Below are 17,655 nucleotides of genomic sequence, written 5' to 3'. Positions count from 1 at the left end.
AATGAGTACTGTCTTCCTAACATTTATTAAATATCTCTTATGTTCTAGAATACACACCTACACACAGGTACTAGGATACAGAAATAGTAAAATAAGTTTTCTGTGTGATAGGGACTCAGTCTCATTAGAAGGAAATTATACAATAATTATAATTAAATGCGATACACATGCAAACAGAAACTTCGGAAGTAGCCCTGGAAAATAGTGCTCCGAGTCTAATTTTAGTGATGTTGCTTTTGCTGAAAATATTTTTCAAACTGCTTCTTTGGTATTGCCTTCAGAATCTATGGCAAATTTTTTGGCATAGTTTCCGTGGTAGTAAACATAATTAAATGTTATTTGAAGCCAAGTCTGGTGAATGAATCAGGTATTGATTATGCTTTTGGAATTATGATTATGTAATTAGAATTTGGGCCCGAAGTGGGGCATGATTACAATGTTATCAAGTTTAAACCAATTTTATTAAGTGGGTACTTGGCTATGATCCCGTTCCTTGAACAATATTGCTGTGTCCTATAGGGTGGTAACTTTCAAACTACTTCCCAGTCCAGTGGGAAATAAATACCATAGTGGGAATTACATTTTACATCACAACCCAGTACACACACACACACACACACACACACACACACACACGTATAACTGTAACAAAGATTTTACGTAATAACATACGTAATAACATAAATAACCTGATGCAGCACGCTATAGCATTTTCTGTTTTGTTCATTTTTTTAATTGCTGGGGTGGCACACTAAATTGATTTCATGTGCCACTAATGAGTCATTACTCACATTTTGATGAACACTGCTCTAGTTTTCAGATCAATGATTTTCCTCATTACTTTGGCTCAACTGTTTCCAAGGAATTCAGGGAAATAACAGAACTTACTGATTTTAAATTATTTAACTGAATTATTATTGCCACATGAGAGAAGTGGATGGAAACTGCAAAGACTTGGAAATGCTACTACAATTCAAAGAGTTCCTCTCATTCCAGGTTTTAGCCTCTTTAAATAGTAGCTTCTGTGGCAAATTAGAGGAACATTCTAATCTGAACCTGAAATGGAGTATAATTATCAAGCTGCAATGTATTTACCAATAGCCACAGGTAATTATCATGATCTGTATAATTACTTTGTTCTTAAAACATGAGCAGTGCTCAGTTTTGCCTTTATTTTTAAACCTTTTGGAGGTTATTTTTGTGTGTATATGTTTTTTTTTAATTTTTTTAACATTTTATTTATTTTTGAGACAGAGAGAGACAGAGCATGAACGGGGGAGGGGCAGAGAGAGATGGAGACACAGAATCAGAAGCAGGCTCCAGGCTCTGAGCCATCAGCCCAGAGCCTGACGCGGGGCTCGAGCTCACGGACCGCAAGATCGTGACCTGAGCCGAAGTCGGATGCTCAACCGACTGAGCCACCCAGGCGACCCTGTATGTATATGTTTTTAAAAATTTGTTTTATTTTGAGAGAGAGAGCGCGCGCGCACGAGCAGGGGAGAGGGGCAGAGGAAGACAGAGAGAGAATCTTAAGCAGGCTCCACACTCAGCAGGGAGCTGAATGCAAGGCTCAATCCCAGACCCTAGGATCATAACCTGAGTCAAAATCAAGAGCTGAAAGTTCAACTGACTGAGCCACCCAGGCGCCCCTATTTTTGTATATTTTTAAAGCGCTGCAATTGGGGAAAATGTTGGTGAAGTTTAATAAGTCACTATTGATAATAATATAGCCTCTTGTATCCAATCTTATGCTTATATATTATGCTAATGTGATGAAAAAAAGCATGAGAAAAGACCTTGTAAACTTAATAAGAAATTTTTGTCATTTATTCATTCAGTGACATATAGTGATTGCCTACAATGTACCAGATACTGTACAAACACACCAAATTTGATGGATTTTTATCTGGAAATGGTCTTTTCTCTAGGGAAAGTAATTGCAATTCAGTAACTGCAAATTTGGCATGATAAATACTATGACTAAAGTACTCTTATTAGCACAGAGGGGTGTTTGATTTTGACTTAGGGGAAGGTATCATGAGGAACTGGGCCTTGAAGGACAAGAAAGAGTTTTCCAGATGACAAAAGGTAAGTACTGAAACAGGGAACAGAGAGAGACCCAAAAGCATCAAAGGGACTGGCATAAACATGAAACAATAAGTTTGGTGTTAATGAAGGCTGTGTTACTTTTGGGAGAGTAGCAGAAAATAAATGAGAATGATAGCAGGTGTCATTCCATTTTAAGAATTTGATTTCAATGCTTCAGTATGGCACAAAAGGCAAACTCGTAGAGAAAAGCAAAAAACTCGTAGAAGCTCCTTAGGGGAATGACGTGATCAGATACAGCTTTAAGAAAAATAATTCTGATAGCAACTGAGAGAATGAATTTAGCAGGTCTTATGCTAGGGAGACCAGTTAGAAATCTTTTGAAACAAAGTAAAGACAGTTATGGGTTTATACCAGAGTAGAATAGTAACAGTAACAGATGAATTAAGCATCATGTAACTTATATGTATTAAATGTACAGAGCTTTACATAGGTTACCTATGCTGTATTCTTTATTTTTTCTTTGTATTATTTAATTTTAAACCCTAGAATCAACCTGCAATGTAGCTAGTACATACCTATTTACCAATGAGGAAGTCACAGAAGGTAACTTGTCCAAAGTCACACAGCAGGTAGGGGCCCCAGGATTCCAATGCAAATCCATCTGCTTTTGGAGCTCAGGTATGGGAACTTGTGTAACTGTAGCTGAAGGAGGGGCTAGATTTGTGAGACTTTTTGAGAGAAACACAAGAGAGCAAAGTACAAGCAGAATATAGTGATGGAGAAAGCAGGATCTGGAGTTAAAATACCTGGAATTCAATTCTGTGTAACTGGAGCAAGCTATTTAAAACGAGAGAATAATTCAAATACACCGAACGTCAGACTTTTCATCTCTAAAACAGAGATAATAACAGCACACACAGGCTATTATTAAAGGCTATTATGAGGATTAGATGAGGTAATGTATATAAAGGGCTTAGCAGAGTGCTTAGCTCCAGGGCAAGATAAAAAGGCAGGAGCAATAGCAGCAGGAGGAGTAGTAATAGAGTAGTCGTAGTAAATTCTCATTATTTTTAGAAGTCGTGCTAACTTACTAGATGTCAGCAAAGAGAAAGAACTTAAGGAAGACATCGTGGTTTCTAATAGGAGAGATTGGATGGGGGCGATGCCGCAAATGAAGGAGGGAACAATTTAAGAAGATACCAAGCTCAATATAGGCATCTAAGCCTCAAATACTGTGGGACATCTAGATAAATATACCCATTAGAAGGTCTAAAACTTGTAAGAGAGCCAGGTAGTTAAAATGAGACTGGATGACATCCTCCAGGCTGAGTGTGTATCGAAAGAGAAGTCCAAGAAATAGTACTTGAGGGACAACATCGAAAAGCCCGAAAGGAAAGGAAGTGGAAGGTACTAGGCAGTCCTGTTAAGATGCTGCTTAGACTATTTATGTGCCCTGCCTGTTAAAATAGTGCCAGGTAAAAATGAAAAGGGTGTCCGGCAAACACGGTTGTATCACATTAGGTATTTCTCCGGTTTTCTTATCTGCAGTTACCTTAGTGGCGATCTCTAGCTCCTGATTCTTGGCTCTAGGTCGGTTACAGCTTCTGGCACATCCCCTCCTTGGCTTCTGCGTCTCCACAGTATTGGCCCTGGTTTTTTTTCTTGGCTTCCTTCTCGACTCACAAGCTGAACCAAGTCACCACTGCTTTCTGCTATTGACCTTGCATTCCATGATATGCCAGCTATAGAAGAACCCCAAAATCAGAAAGAAAGAAAGAAAAAAAGACTGGAAGTGAACTAGAAAGAGTGGCTTCAGAGACGGCAAGAAAGCGAAATGTTTCCAGAAGGAGAGTGGTCGACTTGCTAATGCAGCAGAGAGGGCAAACAGAATGGGGACTGAAATGGAGGTAATTGGATTTGGCAGCTGGGAAGCTCCTGGTGTCTTTGAATGGGAGCAACTTCAAGAAAGTGGTAAAGGGACAAGAAACAAATCTATGAAAAAGAACTGGTGAGATTCTAATGTTCTCCGTGAAGCAGAAAGAAGATCAGCCTCTAATACTAAGGAGATTTAGCAGGAAATTAAAAACTGTGGTCCACAGAGGTGATTTACATATACTGAATTCTCACAATCACCACCTGAAGTGGGTACTATTATCCCCATGTTACACGTTAGGCAACTAACATAATGAAGAGTAGTCATTCAACTAACGTGAGGCAGATTTAGAACTCAAACCCAGGTCTGTCATCAAATTCCCTGCTTTTCTTTATATTGTTTTAATTTTTTTTAATGTTTGTTTACTTTTGGGAGAGTGCAGAAGGAGAGGGAGACAGAGGATTGAAGCAGGGCTCAAACCCACCAACCGTGAGATTATGACCTGAGCTGAAGTTGAATGCTTAACTGACCAAGCCACCCTGGTGCCCCCAGATTCCCTGTTTTTCTTATTGTAGTTAACCACGAAGGGGAATGTGAAAGTACTAATGTAGTAATAATAGGTGTAGTATTATAAAATATTATTAATTCCATATAAATATAGAATAGTGGTAAGAATGATGAGTAACATGAATCAGTTGATGCTGAATCAGATACCCTGGTGCCCATGGTAACAGTGAGATAAATACTTTTGTTGCTTAAAATGTAATGGCAAGTAATAGCCTCACATCTAACTTTATGCTGTAAAGGACAGTGCTTGTGAGTACCTATGATTAAATAAAATTAATACAAATGATTTTTCTGAGTTTCATTTCAGCCACCATGAAGTATCATTTATAGATTCTGCTTTTGTTATAATCTAACCATGTCTTTAAAATATTTATAAGCATTAACTTTATTTATTTTTATTTCCAAGGTTATGAAAGATATTTTGAAAGTTGTAAATACGTAAACTACAAACATTTCCCTTGAACCTTGAATTATGTTAAATAATACAAAAAGAATTTTACATTTTGCCATTGAAATTTGAATTCTTTTCACATCCTGAATTACAGAAGCCTTTCTATCACTCTCTAATGTGCATTCTATCAAAAATGTGATTTTTAAAAATGGTAGCTATAATATGGATATTTAAAAATCCATAAAACAGGTGGCATGGATATTTGAAAGATAATAAAGTATAACCCAGCGATCTAGCAGGGAAATCAATCTTTTTAAGTCATAAACTTTTTGTGTAGAATGGAGTTACCATTTAAGCAAGTGACATTCAAAAAATCATTTTGTTGAATATTTTTTGAAAGTGCCTATACAAAGGAGTACATATTTACTTCATAGGACAGATGATGCCCAACTTGACTATCCTTCCTGTGATGCTTCCAATAATAAATAGAGTGATTGCTCTCTGGGTATAGTGAGGATTATAGGATGATTTTCACCTACATTAAACGGCTCCATGAAGTTATGCCTTCTTAATTCTTGTGTCCAAGTGTTATCAATTTTTTTTGCCTCCTTCCTTGTCAATTTTCATTTCTTACTGCCAGCCGTTTATTCACAGGCCCATTTATGCCCTGTTGTAACAGTAAACCAGTCCATCCAATGCATATACATGTAAATAAAAATTTGCACGTGGCCATGCTCATCCACAAAGCTCCTTGGCTGGCTACCATTCCATTTTCCACCTGGCCTCCTGGTGGTGGCTTCTTTCCCTCCTGCTCACATCAGTTAGACTTGATTGTGGAGCTGTTCCACTCAGCTCTTCCTTCAAGAAGTGTATCAAGTGGGGAGCGCCTGGGTGGCTCAGTCGGTTGGATGTCCAACTCTTCATTTTGGCTCAGCTCATGATCTCACAGTTCGTGAGTTCAAGCCCCAAGTCAGGCTCTGCATTGACAGTGCAAAGCCTGCTTGGGATTCTCTCTCTCTCTCTCTCTCTCTCTCTGCTCCTCCCCCACTCTCTCTCCCTCAAAATAAATAAACTTAAACAAAACAAAACAAAACAAAAAAGAAGTGGAATTGGCCAACAACCTCCAGTCAGTTGTTGTACCTCCAGGTCTGCAACATTCATACTGAGGGCATTCTCCCTGCAGGAAACTTGCAGCCAATAACTTAACACAGTGCAGTACTAGAGCTGGGCCATTTCTGCCTGACAGAAGATTGCTCTAGTGGGTAATCTTTTTTGGGGACTCCTCAGTTGCCTGGCCAGAATTTCTCCAAAGTACACTGTGGCCCCGGGGCTTTTCCTACCTGAGCTTGTCTCCTTTCACAGGTATCAGACCTGCTCTGTGGTTTGAAGGCCCTCCCCACCTACTCTCGCTCCCCTCCCCTTTATCCTTCACAGGTGTTTTCTCAATACATCTTTTGCACACCTAATTTTGGTTTGGTGTATACTACCCAGAGGACCCAAGTGACACAGTTGGTAAAAAACGGTCCAAGAAAGCAGGTGGTAAAATTAGGTTTTAGGGATTGTTCACTCATGCTTGGCCAGCCAGTAGGACCTCATTGTGAGTGCAGTGTGGGGAAGAGAGTTCCTGGCACAAGGAAGCCCCATGATTGCTGAACATTGCTCTGCTGGTGACTTGGGAATGCATCCTGGTAGAAGGGGACAGCTTTGCTAGTGTGATGATTCAGGCATTTGAAAGATATGGGGAGAATAATGTCTACAAGTATGGCGGTGTTGGCTGGTTATTCTGAAGTTCTATTGATACCCTGCAGAGGGATGATGAGAAACCGAGAAAGCATGAAACAGGAAAAGGCAATGTGAGAGACAGAGAGAGAGAGAGCCAGTTTGAGCACTTTCTTGGAAAGTGGGATTTAGCACCATCGCAAGGACTACCCCCTACCTCATAGGATGGGGCAAACTCACTATAGGGTGGCTCTTAGAAACCTAGGAAATCTGATAACTCAGGCTGAAGTTGAACTGCCTGTGTTGCCATGGCAGATGGAAGAGGAAGGAATAAATGGGCTACAGAAAGGAGTCCGTTATAACAGCTGCATACTGTGAGACCAGAGGGTCCACCAGATTATGTTCCATAGCAGGGTCTGGAGAACACACACCCCACAGCTGTATACTGGTGACAGGGGCACCAGCACCAGTAAGAAGTCTTGTGGTGGCACTCCTTGTGGCCCAGAGATAAAGCTGTCACAGATTTGGGCTCCTTCATACCATCCAGGATGCTAGCACTACAAAATAATAGAAGCCCCATAATAAAACTTAACTATCAGAAGCCGGGGTCGGTGAGGGGGGCACCATCACTATAACTACCAACAAGATTGGAATAGCTACTGTCAAAGGAGCAAGTCCCATAGAAAGCTGTGGAAATGGTTAATAGAATCTGGTGTCCCTAGGGGCAAAGTAAAAGGACAACCAGTGAGAGTGCCATTTAACATCTATAATCAGAAACAGGCAAGAACAGAGAAGCAGGAAGATAAGGGTAGTAGCCCCAATAAAAATTCATTCTCAGCTCTTGGACCTGAGACAAAATTTTAAATAATTACTGTTATTTATCAATGGATATAATTTTGGATATAATGATGGATATAATTTTTTTAATCTCTTGAGGTGACCACGAGGTGTCCCCCTTTTTTTAACTCTACATTTTCCCACTTTGAGAAAGAATTGACATACATCACCCTGTAAGTTTAAGGCATACAGCATGGTGGTTTGATTTACATACATGATGAAATGTCTACCACAACAGGTTCAGCTGACATCCATCTTCTCATATGGGTACAATAAAGAAGAAAAAAAAAATAAAGAGAAAAAGGGAACCATTTTTTTCCTTGTGATGAGAACTCTTAGGATTTATTCTCTGAGTAACTTTCCTATAAATCCTTTCCTATAAATCCTACAGCAATTTTAGCTTTGATCATCATGCTGTATGACACATCCCCAGTGCTCATTATCTTGTAACTGGAAGTTTGTATCTTTTGATCAACTTCCTGCAATTGCCCCTCCCCTCCCCTCCACCTCTGATACCCACAAGTGTGATCTCTTTTTCTATGAGTTTGTTTGTTTGTTTTTCTTTTTACATTCCACATATAAGTGAGATCATACGGTATCATTTCACTTTGCATGATGTCTTCCAGGTCCATTGATGTCACAAATGGTAGGGCTTCCTCATTTTTTATGGCTGAATAATAGTCCGTTGTATATGTGTGTATAATACCACAACTTCTTCATCCACTTACCTATTGAATGACATTTAGGTCACTGCCATGTCTTGGTTATCGTATTTAATGCTGCTATGAACATGGGGGTGCAGATATCTTTTCAAGTTAGTGTTTTCATTTCCTATGGATATATTCCCAGAGTGCAATTGCTGGATTGTATGGTAACTCTATTTTTAATTTTTTGAAGATCCTCCATACCGCTTTCATAGTGGCTGCACCAATTTTGAAATGATTTTCAGATGGAGAATTCAGTGACTGAGAGATGGTTGTGTCCCACGGTGAAGGACCCCTGCCTACAACACCAGGATAGGTATTAACTGTGATGATTTCCCCAGTGCTGCCCCAAAGGGATCTTCAGCCATTAAGTCAGGTGACTATGCACTGGACAAAGGAGGATAATGGTGCCTATTGAGCACTTCTGACATACTTCCAGAGCCGACATTGATAACTGAAAACCTCAAGTGTCATTATGACCATCAAGGGCTTTGGGACCCAGTTAATAAATGTAGCCTGAGTCCACTGGGCTCATGAACCTAACTAGTGGTCATTTCATTCCCCCTTGGTGAAGAATTAGGATTAACATTCATGTCAGTTTGACTCCTACTCCTGGTTAGTAGGATAAGAACCATCATATTGGGGAAGGCCAAGAGGAAGCCTCTGAAGCCACCACTTTCCCAAGCCATGGTAGTAAATGAAAAATAATAAGGATCCCAAAAATGATGGCAGAGATTAGTTCTGTTGTGATAGTTAACTTTATGTGTCAACTTGGCCAGGCCAGGGTGCCTGGATATTCAGTTACACGTTATTTTTGATAATTCTGTGGGGGTATTTTTGGATGAAATTTCCATTTAAACTGGTGGACTTAAGGGAAGCATATTGTTGTGAGCCTCACCCAATCAGCTGAGAGCCCAGATAGAACAAAAACCTTATCTCCCCTGAACAAGGGGTAATTATGTCTTCAGACTTCAGCTGTGACATCTGCTCTTCTTGGTTCACCAGCAGACTGCCTTTGGACTTGAGTTACAACTTGAGCCATCTGGTCTCCCTCATCAGATTTTTTGGACTTGTCAAGCCTCCACAATCATATGAGCCAAATGAATATCTTTAAAAAAATGCTTTTATTTTTTAAAAATAAATTTATTTATTAAAACACACACACACACATCCTATTGGTTCTGTTACTTTGAAGAACCCACACTGATACAACCACCATTGAAGATTTAAAGGATGCATGGGTGGTGGTCTTTATCTTATTTCCATTCACTTCACCAGTCTGACACCTATAGAAACCACAATGGACCCTGCACAATGATTAAAGATTTCTGCAAGCTCAACCAAGTAGTAGCCACCATTGCAGTTGCTATGCCAAACAGGATGTTGGTGGTAAAGCAGATCAGTAAGGCTTCAGCTCTGTAGTATGTAGACATTGATTTGATGATTCTATTCTATTCTATTCTATTCTATTCTATTCTATTCTATTCCAATCAGAAAAGAGGATCAGAAAAAAAAAGAACAGAAAATGAAAAGAGGATCAAAAACAGTTCACACTGACATGGAATGGATAACAAGATTCATTTACAGTTTCACCCCAGAGCTGTGTTAACTCTCCACACTCTGTCATAATATAGTTGAAAGAGTCTGAATCATCACATCAATCCAAAATGTTAATGATATAATGCTGATCAGGCAGGATAAGCAAGAGTTGGTCTGTATACTGGAGGCCTTGGCACATGAGCTCCAGAAGGTAGGAGATGAAACCTATGTAGCTTCAGGGACCTACCACTTCAAGAAAGTTTTTAGGAGTAAAAGACAAATCGATGCGTCTTGTATTTCCTGCCAAAAACAAAAAAGCATAATACCTGGTGAATTTCTTTGGGTTCTGGAGGCAACCAAATCTACACCTAATAGGGGAACTATAGTCCAGCCTATTAACCTGGTGACATGGAAACCTACCAGCTCTGAATACAAACTGGAGCTGAAAAGAGCCTTGCAGGAGGTGTAAGCTGTAGCTCAATCATACCACTGGAAGATGAGAGATGAGAAAGTCTGCATGTGGATAAACATATGGACATGAAGTGTGAAGATTTTTGTATAACATGTTAATGCCCACAAAAAAGCATCTACGTTGGAAAAGGCATTGAAAAAACAATTAGTCAAAATTACTCAATGACTCAATGTTAGCTAGTTTTCATCATTGGTCATCCCAGAATTGCCACAAGAGGCACATAAATGACATGGCCATGGTGTCAAAAATGGCATCTATATATGGGCCCCACTGCATGAATAACTACTTACAGAGACCAATCTAACTACTGATGCCTCAGAATATCCAGCTTACCAGCAATAGAGACCAACACTGAGACCTGATAGGTACTTTTCCTCATGTGGACTAATAACCACTTGGTGTCATTGGGCTCTTCTGTCCTGGAAGGACCAGCAGTTCATTCTCACAGTGACAGATACCTACTCTAAGTCTGAATTTTTCTTTTTTGCCTAGAGAGCCTCAGTTAGCATCACTATCCAGGAGTTTATACAATGGTTGATTCATGGACATGAAACATTGCATAGCATCTGACTAGAAATGCCATGTTACAGTGAAGGAGGTCCAAGATTGGGTCCTTGACCATGGAATCCAGTGATCCCTCACTATCCTAAGGTAGCCATCTAACAGAATGTTGGAACAGCTTACTATCCAGCTGAAATGCCATCTTGGAAGCAATACTCTGCAAGCACAGGATGACATCATTCAGGATACAGTATATACATTAACTCAAAGACCTCTATATAGCACCCAGTCTCCAAATGAAAGAATACCTGGGCACAAAAACCCAAGGATAGAAGCAGTTATGGCTCACTTACCATCACTGCTAATGATCCAATGGAAGACATTTTCCTTCTCATCCCTACAACTCTGAGCTCAGAGTGGGTGAGGTTCTCATCCCCAAAAGGAACATACTCTTGCTAGGGGTCAGCAAAGCTTCCATTTAACTCAAACTAGGGCTGCTGCTTGAGCATTTTGGACTCCTTGTATCCATAACCAGCAGCAGGAAGAGAAGTCACCATCATTGTTAGGGTAACAGATCCAGAACAGCAGGAGGAGGCAAGGTTGCATTTCCACACGTGATCCATTGGGGTATCTCTTAGTACTCCCTCGACCAATTTAACCATGAATGGACCCATGTAGCAATGTTAGCCTGAAAAAGGATGAGTACCAAGGAATCTGGTCTGTCAGGAATGAAGGTTTGGGTCGCACCACCCAGGTAAGCCAAGAGGTACAAGAGAGGTGATAGGTAAGGGTGAGGGGAATTTAAAAGGGACAGAGCAGGAGGGAAACAATGCATACCCATCATTTATAGTTCTGAGACTGTAGCATCTGGAGATGTAGTTTCTTTTCCCATTAATCCCCCTCTTTGAGGTTTCCTCTCAGCAACAGAGGCTCCCAGGAACTGTGGAAGAGCTGCTCCCCAGATGTATGTGGAGATGTATATCTGTGTGGCATTAAGAGTGCACGGTAGCAGCCATACAGGTATGCTACTCAGATTTCTCTTCCAAAGAACTTGCTGTGAGAAGTATAGTTGGCTGACCATCTCCAACTGCTGCCTTTTGTGACCCAACACATCATTCATCACTGAGGCCAGGCTGCCCCCAAACTGCTTCCAGGTAATGACTGAGCACAGTGGTACTCTCAGACCTGGGCCATTTCTCCCCAGTGCATAAGTGGTCTGGAGTGGGGATGGGGGATGGGGGATCGTTCCTAGGGCACTTACCACTGACCTTGCTGCCATACAGTTCTTTCTACAAGATTCCCCTTCCTTTCCTCTCTCTTTTCACAGAGGTCAGAGCTCTACTGCGGCCTGAGAGCCCATCTCACCCACTCCTGCCTCCTTTCCCCTTTATCCTTCATAGATATTTCCCTAAATGAATTTCTTGCCTCATTCTATCTTGGTATCTTGCTTCTGAGAGGACCCAAGATGAGACAAATTGTTTTCTGAATTTTGATATTTAGAATTCCCCACAAGCTTTGACATATGCTCATTGTTCTCATTTAGTCTTCTGCCATTTTGCATAATTCCGTCAGTCTCATCCCTTTAGTCTTCAGCCCCTGGCACATTTCCGTGTTATGTTTGTCAATCTTTACTAGAATCTGGCATTTGAGCACATTTTTAAGACCATATCTAATTAGCACAGTCCTGACAACAGTCTTATCACTAATTAGTAATGTATTGCAGTCCTTGGACAATTACTGCTTTTGAAGCCAAATTAACAGGTGCTTCACATCATCAACGCATAAATTATCTGATCTCACTTAGCAGACAGTTAAAAAAAACATATTAAACTTCCCTTCACAGATTCTACATTCCTACCTCTCCTCTGAGCCAACTGAGGTATGGGTTTTCAAGCTAATTCCCCTGGTTCCTTGGCAAATATATTGCTGGATCTAAATTCCAAGGATTCTCTAGTTAAAGGCTAAATTTCTTGTAGAATCATTAGCATTTGAGCGGCCCACTCAAAAGGAGCCTTCCTACAACTGCCTCTGTTTTCAGCTAATTTTACATCCCTCCATTTTGCTGTATTCCAATTCTCTTGCCAGGGCTTCCATTTCTTTTTCAGTTGCAATATTCCATTACCCCTTCTGCTTTTGCACTCAGTTGTCCATTTATGGGCAGCATTTTGCTTTTCTTCATCCAGTAACAGAAACCCAACCTTTGAAGTTGTACTATTCTAGAATAGTTTTCACATGAGCACAGATCTTTTTCCTAATGCACTTTGCAGCTGGTGAACTTATTCTTTACAAAGAAAAAGATCCCAAGATAAGGCATGCTAAAGAAAACCTTAGTAAAGTAGGTTAGTGCTAATTCCATACATACTGTTGAATGCTTCCCAGGTACCCATAATCACAGGAACCTGTATGTTTGGTGCACATTTAATGCAATGATAAATATTTCACTTACAGAATGTCCATTCAGAAAGCTCATCAAGTGTCTGCTGAATTGTGTCTAACATAAAACAGGTGTATCTATGCCAGCTTCACACTGACCACCTTACAGAGTCATATGCCTAAAGAAGTTTTACAAAGGGGCTCTTTTGTAGTCGGGCAGAATTGTTCATAAATAACCAAGATATGAATGACAAGCACCCAAGAAAGCGTTAATAACCAGTTAACTCTAGTTTAACAATGAGCAGTCAGGAATTGCTTCTTTGAATATTAAAAATCTGTTATAGCTTAAATCCATTTTTTAATTATATGCCTTATATAGTTTAAAAAACACACATGATTTCTTTTTAAAGAATGAGTAATATATGCCCCAAGTTGTAATTGTTTATTTCTTGTAGTAAACACTTTCATGTAAATGACCACTGTTTTTTTTTTAAATAGTGGGGTTTTTTTTTTAATTTTTTTAACGTTTATTTATTTTTGAGACAGAGAGAGACACAGCATGAACGGGGGAGGGGCAGAGAGAGAGGGAGACACAGAATCGGAAGCAGGTTCCAGGCTCCGAGCCATCAGCCCAGAGCCCGACGCAGGGCTCGAACTCGCGGACTGCGAGACCGTGACCTGGCTGAAGTCGGACGCTTAACCGACTGCGCCACCCAGGCGCCCCTTTAGTGGGTTTTTTTTTTAATTTATTTTTTATTTATTTTGAGAAAGAGGGAGAGATGGAACGAAAGAGAGTAAGAGCAAGGGAGGGGCAGAGAGAGAGATAACTCTAAGCAGGCTCCATGCTGTCAGCACAGAGCCTGACATGGGGCTTGAACACACGAACCGTGAGATCACGAGTTGAGTCAAAATCAAGAGTCGGATGCTTAAGCGACTGAGCCACCCAGGTGCCCAGTAAATGACCGCTTTCTATTTTAATCAAAGTACAACTCATTCATTCATTCAATAAATAAATACTTCTGAATCTCAAATCATCCTTTTGGCAATATTTTAAATCCCTTATGCCTTTTGTAAATTACCACAGACTCAGGTCTCCTTTGACAGACTCATCTTCCAATTATTGTGATCATTTTTAATATCAAATTTGTCACCTTTGTCCAGTGACTACTCTCCCTTGCCAGGACTGTTTCTAACATTTATTTAGGCATTTGCAAAAACATCTTTAGTTTTTGGGGGCATCTGGCTAGCTCAGTCAGAAGAGCACATGACTCAATCTTGGGGTCATGAGTTTGAACCCCACACTGGGTGTAGAGATCACTAAAAATAAATAAACTTAAAAAACACTTTAGTTTCTGACTAAAGATGTCTCAGACTCTTCTTGCTCTCCCCTCCCCTAAGATCTATTACCACATACTTTCCAAGGAGCCCTATTTCTTTACTGAAGAATTTTATAAGGAGAGAAACTATGGACACCAGGGGCTCACGTTCTATTTTTCCTCATTACTAATGTAATCTGAGCTAAGACTGATAGGATAAGTAGGAGTTCGCCAGAGGAAGTAGAGAGGCAAGTATGCTTTAGGCAGCAAGGAAAGATCCAATAACAACAATTAAACAAGAGGTAAAATCATGTATACTAGTTGAAATGAAAAAAGGTTGTATAGGCACAATGGAAGCATATCAAACCAACAGCTTACCTAGAAGTGGCAAGTGTTGTTGAAGAAAGGCTTTCTGAACAAAACGACTTTGATTTATGTAGTAGACATTACCAATATCCACTTCTCCTTTCCTTCCTCAGCATATGGAAAGCTTCACTTAAAAAAAAAAGAAAGGAAAAGCTTCACTTCCTGGATCTCCTTTAAATAATATAGGCCATCTGTGGGGTGGCTGGGTGGCTCAGCTGGTTAAGTGTCCAACTTCGGCTCAGGTCATGATGTCACTGCTCATGGGTTCGAGCCCCGCGTCGGGCTCTGTGCTGACAGCTCAGAGCCTGGAGCCTGCTTCAGATTCTGTGTCTCCCTCTCTCTCTGCCCCTCCCCTGCTCACACTCTGTTTCTCTCTCTCAAAAATAAATAAACATGAAAAAAAATTTAAAAAAAATAATATAGGCCATCTAGCTAATATAAGCTGATGTAATGTGAGCAGAAGTAATGTTTGTCACTTCCTGGCTGAGGCAGCTGAAAATCCTCCAATAGCTTTCTCTTCCCATGGCAAGCTGGCCAACATTCTAGGTGGTGGAATCCCACTACCCGGGTCTGTGAATGACTATGTGGAACGGAACACCTCTTTCTCAGCCTACAACAGCATTGGTGTGAGTGACAAAAAATCTGTTAAGTATTGAGTCACCGATATTTGGAGAATGTTGGCTGTTGGTTGCTGTACAGTGGCTAACACAACCTCGTATCTTCCTTACTTCCCTTGGGGAAGTTTGACACTTCTTGGGTTGCCACCAGCAGGCAGAGCAATCAGGCAACAAGATACAATTTACAAGTGAAGCTAATTCACAAAGCCATCAGGAATGTAAGGTTTTGTGTGACCTAATCCAAGGTTCCTTCTAGGAAGTGATGCTACTAGGCAAATCAGTAGATTTAAAAAACACCTAGTCTGTTTATACTAGTTATGATCAAATCTGCGGGAGACAAAATAGGTCTTCAATCCCCAGAAACTTCTGGAGATAACTCCACTCTAATTATATTCTAATTCATTTGAACGTGGCTCTTCTCACTATGATATCATTAATCTGAGGTAAGGAGAAGGGAGAAATATGAGGACTGTAACAGAGGCAAATGGAAATGGTCCCAACACCATCGAGCTTCAGCAGACTTCTCGTTCCACATTGTCAAATTCCCACTCTTAGTTTGTCTCCCTTGTGTGGTTGCCAAAGTGTGGACAATTGATAGTCTATTAATCTTGTCTGGTCCAAACATATTCTCCTAGACCCACTAAACTGTTATCATTCTCTTAGTGTAACACACACGTAATATATAGACAAGTTCCTAGTATACTTAACTGCGTAATTACAGCTTTTAAAATCCTTTGTTGACCACTGTTATAGGTCACTTTGCTTGTTTAATATTTACCTTCCTCCCATGAAACATAAAGTCTCCACAAAGGAAAGACTCTGACTATATTGGGCTCTGCTGCTATCCCCAGAGCCTGGCACAGGTCCTGGCACATGGTAGACATGCAATACATAATTGTTGAATGAATGCCTTCTTTTGTAAGGATCATTTTAGCATGATAAAAAGAATACATTGGAATTCAATGAGACTAGAAGCAGAGAGGCCAGATGGAGGCCACTGTGGCTCTTCAGATGAGAGGTGAAGATGCTTCAGACCGATGCAGTTGCAGAGGACGTGGAAAGAAATGAACAGATTTAAGACATATTGAGAAGACAGAGAGGACAGGACTTGGTGACGGATTGGATATTAGGAGCTGTGCAGGGGGAAAAGTCAAGCTTTCCACCGTGGCAATGAAATGAGTAATGGAAACCTGAGGAGGAATGGGTTAGGAGGGCATAAGGCAGATGGTGATGAGGTCAGGTAGTATAGGTTCTTATAAGCTATCTGAGTGTCAGTGTCTAGTGAGCAATCATGTATCTCAGTTTTATAACTCAGGAGAGTAGCTTCTATCTGAAAAACAGGTTTGGGGGAAAAGCATAGCCATAGAATTTTTCAGCCATGTAAATATATGAAAGTAGAGTATGAGAACAGGACTTAGAATAAAACCCTGAGAATTACCCACAATTAAGATCATTTAAGATTTTTTTAAAAAAGGAATCCGAGGGGCGCCTGGGTGGCTCAGTTGGTTAAGTGTCCGACTTCAGCTCAGGTCACGATCTCGCAGTCCGTGGGTTCGAGCCCCACTTCGGGCTCTGGGCTGATGGCTCAGAGCCTGGAGCCTGCTTCCAATTCTGTGTCTCCCTCTCTGTCTGCCCCTCCCCCGTTCATGCTCTCTCTCTCTCTGTCTCAAAAATAAATAAACGTTAAAAAAAATTAAAAAAAAAAAAAAAGGAATCCAAGTGTGTTCAGGGAGCCTGGGTGGCTCAGTGGGTTGAGCATCTGACTTTGGCTCAGGTCATGGTCTCACGGTTTGTGAGTTCAAGCCTTGCATTGGGCTCTGTGCTGACAGCTCAGAGCCTGGAGCCTGCTTTGGATTCTCTCTGCCTCTCCCCCTCTTGCTCTCTCTCTCTCTCTCTCTCTCAAAAATGAGTAAACATTAAAAAAAATTTTTTTAAGGAATCTGAGTGTTTATTGAATTAGTTGGACTGGGTAAAATGCACTCAGATAATAGCTTCATTTTCCCCCATCATTACTTTTAAGCCATTCTATTCAGGGGCACCTGGGGGGCTCAGTGAGTTAGGCATCCAACTCTTAATTTTGGCTCAGGTCATGATCTCAAGGTTCTTGTGTTTGAGCCCCATGTTGGGTTCTGCATTGGCAGCATGGAGCCTGCTTGGGGTTCTCTCTCTCTCTCTCTCTCTCTCTCTCTCTCTCCCCCCCCCCCACCCCTTCTCCCACTCATGCTCTTTCTCTCTCTCAAAATAAACATTAAAAAAACCTGTTCTACTCTGGACAATATCTTGAGCATCTTCCATGAGTTTTTGTTAAATTCTTAGTATTCAAATAGTCCT

At 40.7% G+C, this 17,655-nt stretch overlaps 1 long non-coding RNA gene across 1 annotated transcript; it reads left to right on the top strand.

Annotated features, from left to right (window-relative positions):
* The first annotated feature begins 1,385 nt into the window (after nucleotides 1–1,385).
* LOC109502370 lies at nucleotides 1,386–4,775 on the top strand. The gene is made up of 2 exons (XR_002160935.2): nucleotides 1,386–1,434; nucleotides 3,598–4,775. It is a non-coding gene; the product is annotated as an uncharacterized LOC109502370 (long non-coding RNA).
* Nucleotides 4,776–17,655: the final 12,880 nt, after the last annotated feature.

The sequence above is a fragment of the Felis catus genome, chromosome C1 (assembly GCF_018350175.1).
Source record: "Felis catus isolate Fca126 chromosome C1, F.catus_Fca126_mat1.0, whole genome shotgun sequence".
NCBI classification, from domain to species: domain Eukaryota; kingdom Metazoa; phylum Chordata; class Mammalia; order Carnivora; family Felidae; genus Felis; species Felis catus.
Note: the sequence above shows the minus strand (reverse complement) of the source record. Positions and strands in the feature narration are given on the sequence as shown.